The sequence below is a fragment of the Lynx rufus genome, unplaced genomic scaffold, assembly GCF_022079265.1.
Source record: "Lynx rufus isolate CCGP_SWC_20201006 ecotype Redwood Valley unplaced genomic scaffold, mLynRuf1.p SCAF_25, whole genome shotgun sequence".
NCBI classification, from domain to species: Eukaryota; Metazoa; Chordata; class Mammalia; order Carnivora; family Felidae; genus Lynx; species Lynx rufus.
In genome coordinates, this window is record NW_025814840.1 from 14,142,878 (window position 1) to 14,152,713 (window position 9,836).

Sequence of the window (9,836 nt, forward strand, 5' to 3'; positions counted from 1 at the left end):
ACTGTTATTTTATGTTCCACTAAGAAAAGAAAAAGCATTCCCAATTAAACCGTAATGCAATTCCTTTTTCTTAACTAGGGTTCCAATCTTAAATTTAGTAAACTTATTTAGGCATATTTATGTATGAATTTTTAAAAATCATATCACATACACACATAAGAAGGAAAACAAAAGCAGAAATTGACTAAGGTATTGTATTCCTAAAGCTTCTTTATATTTAGAGCTCTAGTCCCTGGAGTCCCTCTCTGACCTAGTCACCAATGTGTTTTTCCACCAATCTCACCACCTATGCTTTTAAGCACTTTGAACAAGTCCTCATCCTCTCCCCTTCCCTTCTCTTGGCTCTTAAAAGTTTTTTTGTGTGTTTGTTTGCTGTTTTTTTAGAGAGAGAGAGAAAGAGAGAGAGAATGGGGGAGGGACAGAAAGAAAGGAGAGAGAGAGAATCTTAAGCTGATTCTTTCTGGGGAAGCCTCCCAACACGGGGCTCAAGCTCACGACTGTGAGATCACGACCTGAGCAGAAGTTAAGACTCAGACACTTAACCCACTGAGCCACCCAGGCGCCCCGCCTCCCTTGGCTGTGAAAACGTTTCAGAGCCGCAAAAGGGTGATGAACAATGCTGCCCGCTCTGTAAGTAGGTATAAGGTGCCCAGTTTTCATTCCTATTTTGGGGAGGTTGCTCAACAAGTTGGAGTTGCCCTCTGCCCACCCCCTTCCCTTAACATTTTGATTGGTACAGGTTAAGAGCGCCCCCTTCAGATCTCCTAGATTTTCGTCTAAGCCACTGACGCCGCAAGTTTGGATGGCTAAGGGTAGGCAGTCGGTGACGACTGTTTTATAACTGGGATCTGGGGACTCTACTGTCAACTGTAGGACACATCCAAGTGTCCAAGAGGCAGAAATGCGGGAACAAAAATGGGGGTATTTGAGTCCATGAAATACTGCAGTAATAACGTGGTGATCTCTTTTCTGAGCATTTGCTCTTTGTCAGGCACTGGGCTAAACATTTCATAATTATGATCCCATTTAATCTCTCTACAAGCACCCCCTGAAGTAGGCGCTCCATTATCCCCCTTTTATAGGGCTGCAATTTTACAGTTTCTAGTAGCCACATTAACACAGTGCAATAGGAAGAGATGAAACTAATTGCAGTAATATATTTCCTTTAACCCAATATATTTAAAATATTATCATTTTATCCTGTAATTAATCAGGTAGTTTAATTTTCTTTCATACTAAGTCTTTTTTTTTTTTTATTTGAGAGAGAGAGAGAGAGCACGAGCAGGGGAGGGGCAGAGGGAGAGAGAATCTCAAGCAGACTCCACACTCAGCACAGAGCCTGACATGGGGCTCGAACCCACAACCCTGGGATCATGACCTGAGCCGAAATCAAGAGTCAGATGCTCAACGGAGCCACCCAGGTGCCCTTCATACTAAGTCTTCTAAATCTAGCATGTTTTTTAGCTTAAACACATCTTTAAAAAATTTTTTTTTCGATGTTTATTTATTTTTGAGAGAGAGACAGACCACAGCTGAGGGAGGGGCAGAGAGAGAGAGAGGGAGACACAGAATCCCAAGCAGGCTCCAGGCTCTGAGCCATCAGCACAGAGCCCAACGCGGGGCTCAAACTCATGACTGTGAGATCATGACCGAGCCGAAGTCGGACGCTTAACCGACTGAGCCACCCAGGCGCCCATGAACTTAAACACATCTTAACTTGGACTAGTCACATTTCAAATGCCCGATAGCCACACACGGCCAGCAGCTGGACAGCAAAGTTACAGACGGCAGGTGTAAATTGTAAGACTCACATTAAGTATGGGCAGAGTACAAACTCCAACTCGGATCTTGACAAAAGGTTGTGCTTCTGGCCTGCCTCCTACAGGAGGGAAGAACCTTCTAGGCAGAGCAAGAGGGGATGCAAATGTTCAGAGTTGGGGCAAAGCAGGTCTCTTAAAATTGTAAATGGCTGGCTTTGGCTGGGACATTGGATATGAGGTCCCCTCCATCACTGGAGCCCATCTCAACTCTTTCTGGCCCAAATTCTGACCCTTTTGGTCACCCACTCACATATCAGCAGACATCTCTTCAACCGTGCCACCGGTCTGGGGTTGCTTCAGTGACACAGATGTAGTCCTGGCCTCAGGTTGCCTCCCTGATGCCCTTCTCCTCCCCGTTCAGCAGCCTATCCCATACATTCTGCCAGACTGAGCTGACAGAGATCCTTCCAGAAGCCTGGGGGATAGGACACCACATTCATTTTGTGCTGTCAGTTAACCCTCGCCACTCCTTTCACGTCTGTCCTTTGATCCTCCCAGCTCTACCCAGAGCAGGGGTTGATTAGCTCCCGATTATTCTGCATGGCACAGAGACCTTGCCACTGCCCGCAGAAGGCACTTAGGAGCACACTTTCCACTTGCACGCAAGACAGGAAACAAGTAGCCGAAAGAGGACTTGCATCGCTTAGTACAGGACGTCCCTCGCTTGATCCACAAACACTTCCTGAAGGTCTCAGGTACCAAGCCTGACCTACGGGGAAGCAGAGCGGAGTCCTTACCTTTCCTTTGTTCCTGGTTTGGAGGTGGGAGTCAGGCATGAAATCCACAAGCCACAAGGTGATCAATGCAAATACCGAGCTACGGGCCAAGTGCTGGGAGCGCAAAGGACAGAGGGACACATCCTTCCCGGGAGAGCTGGGGACCTTCGCTGAGGACGTGAACTTTGAGCTCAGCTTAAAGTGTGCGTGGACATTTTCCAGATATGAATGGGAAAGAGGGCATTTGCAACAGAGAGACCCACACGTGAAAGGCCCGGAGCTGTCTGTCAAAGGGATTTACGGACCATCTTATGGTTCTTCAAACTCACTAAGCACTTCCCTGCTTTAGAGCCCTTGTGCCGGCTGGTCCCTGGAGTCCCTCTGCCTGGAACATTTCCTCCCAACCACCTGTTTTCCTCCAAGTCTTTGCTCACCAGATCCTATCAGATCTCCCCAAATGGAAATCTGCGCCCACCTCCTTCATTCCATTGTCCCATACCAGTATGAACATTACATTCTTGCTGCATTAAGATCTCAAATGAATCCATGGGTGTTTGTAATATTTATAGCCTCTGCGGGGTAAATCCGTCACTCTATCTACTATATGTGTATACATGTATCTATTTATATATATATGAATCTATTATCTATTATCTAAGCTTACACTGTGTTGTTCACTCAAACCCCATGCATTTCTGTTGTTATGAATTATTTGTTGATTCCTTGGAGAAGTATATTAAAGTATGTCACTATAATTATGTATTTATCTATTTCTCTTTTTTGTATTCCTAAACCATTTTAATAGCTCACAGTTGTCTTGTTAGGTGTATAGAATTCTATATTCCACCAATATGAAGTCCCTATTTACTTGTTTAATATTTCTGGCCTTGAATGATATTACATCATCTGATATTATCTCATCTTTCTTTTTTGTGGCATTTCCCTGGTACATATATTGTTCAATCCTTTATTTTTACCTTTTTTCCCTATGATTTTGTGTTCATTTTACCTACTATGCACAGCCTACAGTGACATTTTAAAATCTCATCTGAGAATCTGTTTTTAAATGGGCAATTGCAATATGTTTTCATTCACAAGGATTATGAATATGTTGCACGTTATTGCAGCCTATCCTGACCTGTTTCTAGGAAATTGGAACAAATGGGAGCCCGTGTTCATATGGCTAGTAAAGGTTATGAATCAAGCTGAAAACAAAATATGTTCTATCCTTTACCTTGATAAGTATGGCTTCATCATGGCAACATTACACAATACATTTAAAGGTATACTTTTTATATGACTAAAAGTTGCAAAAAGTCAAAGATGGATGAATTCAAATCTTGCGTATCTGCGAGTCCTATTGGTGGGTATCTGTTCAGACTGCTATAAGAAAACGCCACAGACTAGGTGGCTTATAGACTACAGAAATCATTTCTCACAGTTGTGGAGGCTGGAAGTCTGAGGTCAGGGTGCCTGCAGGGTCAGGTAAGGGGCCTCTTCCGGGTCAGACTTCTCCTGTATCCCCACATGGCAGAAGGAGCTAGGAGCTCTGTGGGATCTCTTTTATAAGGGCACGAATAGTATTCAGGAAGGCTCCTCCCTTGTGACCTAATCACCTCCCAGAGGCCCCACCTCCTGAGGGGTTAGGATTTCAACATGTGAATTGGGGGTGGGGGGGAGAGGACAAAAATATTTAGACCGTAGCAATGGGTTAGTGGTATTTAACTAACTTATACAAAAGTATATATTTATTTTACAAAATGCATTTTCTTGCCTTCATTTCAGCAAAATTATGTTGCTAAATAAGTATTTTCACGAGAGATAAAGGAGGATGGCAGAGGAGAATCCTGAGCTCATCTCATCCCACAGACACACCGAGCTAACAGCCACATTTGTGCAACAAACTCTGGAAATGACCCAAAGACCCAACAGACTGGAAGGTGTGTTAAGACCTTCCACGGTGAATCGTGGAGATGAGGCCACATTGAAAAGGGTAGCAGGGGAGAAGCAGCTGGGAACCAAACCCCAGGCGAGAGACCACAAGCCGAGAGAGCAGAGGGTCAGACCCCACATCGGTACCCTAGGCACTGGAGATCTGCTCTGGGAAATCATAACTTCTGGCTTTGAAAACCAGTGGGTCTTATCTCTGGGTACTTTAAAAATCAGCAGGCTTAACTCGAAAAGAGTCAGAGTGAGGTAGGAAATGGAATCTATGTCCTTAAAGAGCCAGCATATGTAACCACCTGGCCTGAAACACAGCGCTGAAGCAGCAACTTGAAAAGCACCTGGGGTATACGTATACATGAAGACCTATTTACTAATCTCAAAGCACGTGCTGGAGGGGCAGGGGTTGTTAGGGGACTTCTCCAAGAACAAAAATGCTGGTAGGTGCCTTTTCTCTTCCCCTCCCCCAGCCTAGGTAGCAAGATGCTGGTGGGAACCAGCCCTAACACTCTCCACCTATATTCCCAGCAACATGTGACCTATCCCTGGATTCCCCTGGGGACCCTTCCCAGCCAACCCACCCAATCATCCATCCAAAGCAGCCCCTGCAGGGACTAGTGCTACTCCAAAGTCTGAGGGAGAGGGGGAGATAACCCCACACCCCAGTGCATCTGCTGTTCCAGCAGCTAAGTCTTTTAGCAGGCCATGCAGGGAGAGAGCCCTGCTGTTGGTACAGCTGCAGCTGCAACAGAAAGGCCAATTGCAACCACTTAGCACAACTCTGACCCCACCGACTGAGGAGTTCACAGAGGCCTCAGATATGCCTCTCAATAGTGCCCAGACCAGACCCTGCCCAAGGGGCCCAAAGAAGGCAAAGCAAGTTATTCCAGAAGATTGGGCTGAAGGCAAGTGGAGCCCAGGCACGACAGTAGAATGCATACAGAGCATATAGGAAGCCCCCTGGAGCATCTGGTTCTGGTGACTACGGGGCATTGTGCTCAGGGAACCACAGTACCTCTTTTATACAAGGCCACTACTTTCAAGACCAAGAGACAAAGCTGGCCTCCCTAATACAGAGAATCACACAGAGAGTTAGACAAAATGAGGATATGGAGGAATATGTCCCAAATGAAAGAGCAGGACAAAATCACAGCAAACAGCTAAGTGAAAGGAAGATAAGCAATATGTCTAATAAAGAATTCAAAGTGATGATCATAAAGACACTTACTGGACTTGAGAAGAGTGGAGTTCTTTGACTTCAACAAAGAGATAGAAAACATAAAACAGAACAAGTCAGAGATGAAGAATTCAATAACCAGGCAGTTGCCTCCCTCCTCTTTCCTTTCAGCATGACAGATGCTGCTGTATCCTTCATTGCCAAGGACTTCCTGGTGGGTGAATTGGCCGTGGCCATCTCTAAGACCACGATAGTTCCCATCAAGCAGGTCAAGCTGCTGCTGCAGGTGCAGCATGCCAGTAGGCAAATCACCACAGATAAGCAATATAAGGGCACTATAGACTGCATGGCTCATATCCCTAAGGAGCAGACAGCCCTGTCCTGGTGTGGTAACTTGGCCAATGTCATCAGATACTTTCCTACCCAGGCTCTCAACTTTGCCTTCAAAGATAAACACAAGCAGACCTTCCTGGGTGGTGTGGACAAGAGAACCCAGTTTTGGTGCTACTTTGCAGGGAATCTGGCATCAGGTAGTGCTGCTGGGGTTATATATCCTTGTGTTTTGTGTATCCTCTTAATTTTGCCCATATGCGTTTAGCAGCTGCTGTGGCAAAGCTGGAGCTAAAGGGGAATTCAGAGGCCTCAGTGGCTGCCTGGTTAAGATCTACAAATCTCATGGGATTAAGGGCCTGTGCCAAGCATTTAGTGTGTCTTTGTAGGGTATTATCACCTACCAAGTTGTCTACTTCGGTATCTATGACACTGCAACGGGAATGCTTCCAGATCCCAACAATACTCACATCTTCATGAGCTGGATGATCACACATTCTGTCACAGTGGCTGCTGGGTTGACATTCTAGCTGTTTGACACTGTTCGCCGTCATATGATGATGTAGTCAGGGTGCAAATGAGCTGACATCATGTATGCAGGCTCACTTGACTGTTGGAGGAAGATTGCTTGGGATGAAGGAGCCAAAGCTTTTGTCAACTGTGCACAGTCCAATGTTCTCAGAGACATAGGTGGTGCTTTTGTGCTGGTCTTGTATGATGAAATCATTAAGGTCACATAGGTTATTAACTAGCTTATCCCCCGTGTGAACAGGCATGCAATATTATATAACATATCTTGAGCATTCTTGACAGATTGTCGGCTATTTATCAATAGCAACTATTTACTGGTTGAAATGGGAGGGAATGATATTCATCTGACCAGTTTTCTCTTAAAGCCATTTCCATGATGATGGGACTCCATTACAGTTTTTATTTCGGTCACTCCTGATAAATAAACTTGAAGAAGTAAAAAAATATCTGAAATTAAAAAAAAAAAAGAATTCAATAACAAAAATAAGAAAAAACACTGGAAGGAATCAATAGCAGATTAGAGGAGGCAGAAGAATGGATCAGTGATCTGGAAGACAGGTTAATGGAAAGCAACCAAGCTGAACAGCAAAAAGAAAAAAAAAAAGAATAATAATAAATGAGAATAGGTTAAGGGAAGTCAGCCACATCATCAGGCACAGTAACATTCACATTAAAAGGATCCCAGAATGAGAAGAGAAAGAGAAGGGGGGCAGAAAACTTATCTGAAGAAATAATATCTGAAAACTTCCCTAATCTAGGGAAGGAAACAGATATTTAGATCCAGGAACCATAGAGAGCCCCTACCAATATTAATCCAGGGAGTTCTATACCAGCACACATGATAATTAAAATGGCAAAAAGTAATGATAAAGAGAGAATTCTTAAAGCAGCAAGAGAAAAGAAAATAGTTACATACAAAAGAAATCCCATAAGGATATCAGCTGATTTTTCAGCAGAAACTTTGCAGGCCAGAAGGAATGACATAATATATTCCAAGTGCTAAAAGGAAAAAAACCTACAACCAAGAATACTCTACCCAGGAAGGTTATCATTCAGAATAGAAGGAGAGATAAAGAGTTTCCCAGACAAACAAAAATTAAGGGAATTCATGACCACTAAGCCAGCCTTACAAGAAATGTTAGAAAACTGATTTGAAAGAAAAGACCATAACTAGAAGAACATTAATGAAAGTTTAAAAATTCATAGGTAAAAGCAAACAATAAATAAAGGTAGTAGATTAATCACATATAAAGCCAGTATGAAGGTTACAACACAAATGTAGTAAAATCAATTATATCTACAAAAATCAATCAAGGGATACATAAAATAAAAAGAGGTAAAACATTTTACATTTAGATCTATGATCCATTTTGAGTTAATTTTTGTGTAAAGTCTGTAACTAGATTTATTTCTTTGCCTATGGATGTCCAGTTGTTCCTACACTATTTGTTGAAAAGACTATTTTTGCTCCATTGTATTGCCTTTGGTCCTTGACAAAAATCAGTTGACTGTATTTCTATAAATAAATTTCTGAGCTCTCTATTCTGTTCCATTGATCTTCTTGTCTACCCTTTTGCCAATGCCACGTGATCTTGTAGCTTTATAGTTAAGTCTTAAAATCAAGTACTATCAGCCCTCCAACTTTGTTTTTCTCCTTCAATATTGTGTCATCTATTTTGGGTTTTTTACCTCTCCATATAAACTTTAGAATCAGTTTGCCAACATCTACGACATGACTTGCTAGGATTCTGGTTGCAATTAGATTCACTCTATAGATCAAGTTGAGAAGAACTGATGACTTGATAATGTTGAGTCTTCCTACCCTATGAACATGAAATATATCTCCATTTATTAAGTTCTTTGATCTCACTCATCTGAGTTTTGTAGTTTTCCTTATGTAGATCTTGTCCATATTTTATTAGATTTATACCTAAGTATTAAGTTTTGGGAGATGCTAATATCAATGGCATTATGTTTGGGGGTATTTTTGTGAAAAAAAATTTTAATGCGTATTTTTGAGAGAGACAGAGCATGAGAGGGGGAGGGGCAGAGAGAGAGGGGGGCACAGAATCCAAAGCAGGCTCCAGGCTCTGAGCTGTCAGCACAGAGCCCAACATGGGGCTTGAACTTACACACTGCAAGATCATGACATGAGCCAAAGTCAGATGCCCAGCCAACTGAGCCACCCAGGAGCCCCATAAATTATGTTTTAATTTCACATTCTACTTGTTTACTGCTGGTATATAGGAAAACAATTGTTTTTTGTCTATTAACTTATATCCTGCAATTTTACTATAATTACGTATTAGTATTCCAGTGGTGTTTGTTTGTTTGTCAATTCTTTTGGATTTTCTACATAGACAATCATGTTGTCTATGAACAGAGTTTTAGGTCTTCCTTACCAATGTGTACATCATGCAGTTCCTTTTGTTGTCTTACTGCATTACCAAGGACTTCCAGTACAATGTTGAAAAGGAGTAGTTGGGACATCTTTGCTTTGTACCTGATCTTAGTGGCAAAATTTGAATTTATCACCATTAAGTATAATGTTAGCTGTATGGTTTTTTTCTTTTATCAAGTTGAGAAAATTCCCCTCTATTCCTAGTCTACTATTCTTATCATAAATAGTTGTTAGATCTTGTCAAATAATTTTCTGCATCTATTGATATGACCATATGCTTTTTCTTTTTTCAGACAGTTGATGTAATGGATTACATTGATTGATTTTCAAACATTGAATCTGTTTTTGCATACCTAGGATAAATCCTTCTTGGTCGTGGTGCATAATTCTTTTTATAATTGTTGGATTCAATTTCCTAATATTTTGTTAAGGATGTTTGAGGCTATGTTCATGAAAGATTTTGGTCTGTAGCCTTCTTTTCTTATAATGTCTTCACCTGGTTTGGGTATTAGGAGTAATAATATTGACCTCACAGTGAGTTGGAAAGTATTTATCCTCCAAAAGAGATTGTAGAGAATTGGTATCATTTCTTTCTTAAATGTTTGGTAGAATTCACTAGTGAAGCCATCTGGGCCTGGTGCTTTCTGGTTTGGATGGTTATTAATTATCAGTTCAGTGCCTTTAATATGCATAGGCATCTTCAGATTCTCTATTTCTTCGCATGTGAGTTTTGGCAGATTGTGTGTTTTGAGAAATTGGTCCATTTTCCCCCAGATTACCAAATTTGTGGGCAGAGTTGTTCATAGTATTCCTTTATTGTAATTTTAAATTTCCAGGGAATCTGTGGCAATATCCCCTTTTTTATTGCTGATGATAGTAATTGGTGTCCTAATTCTCTTTTTCTTAGTTAGCCTGGC

The 9,836-nt window shown here is 41.9% G+C and overlaps 1 pseudogene; it reads left to right on the top strand.

Moving 5' to 3' along the window:
* The first annotated feature begins 5,829 nt into the window (after nucleotides 1-5,829).
* LOC124518731 (ADP/ATP translocase 2-like) lies at nucleotides 5,830-6,727 on the top strand (annotated as a pseudogene).
* Nucleotides 6,728-9,836: the final 3,109 nt, after the last annotated feature.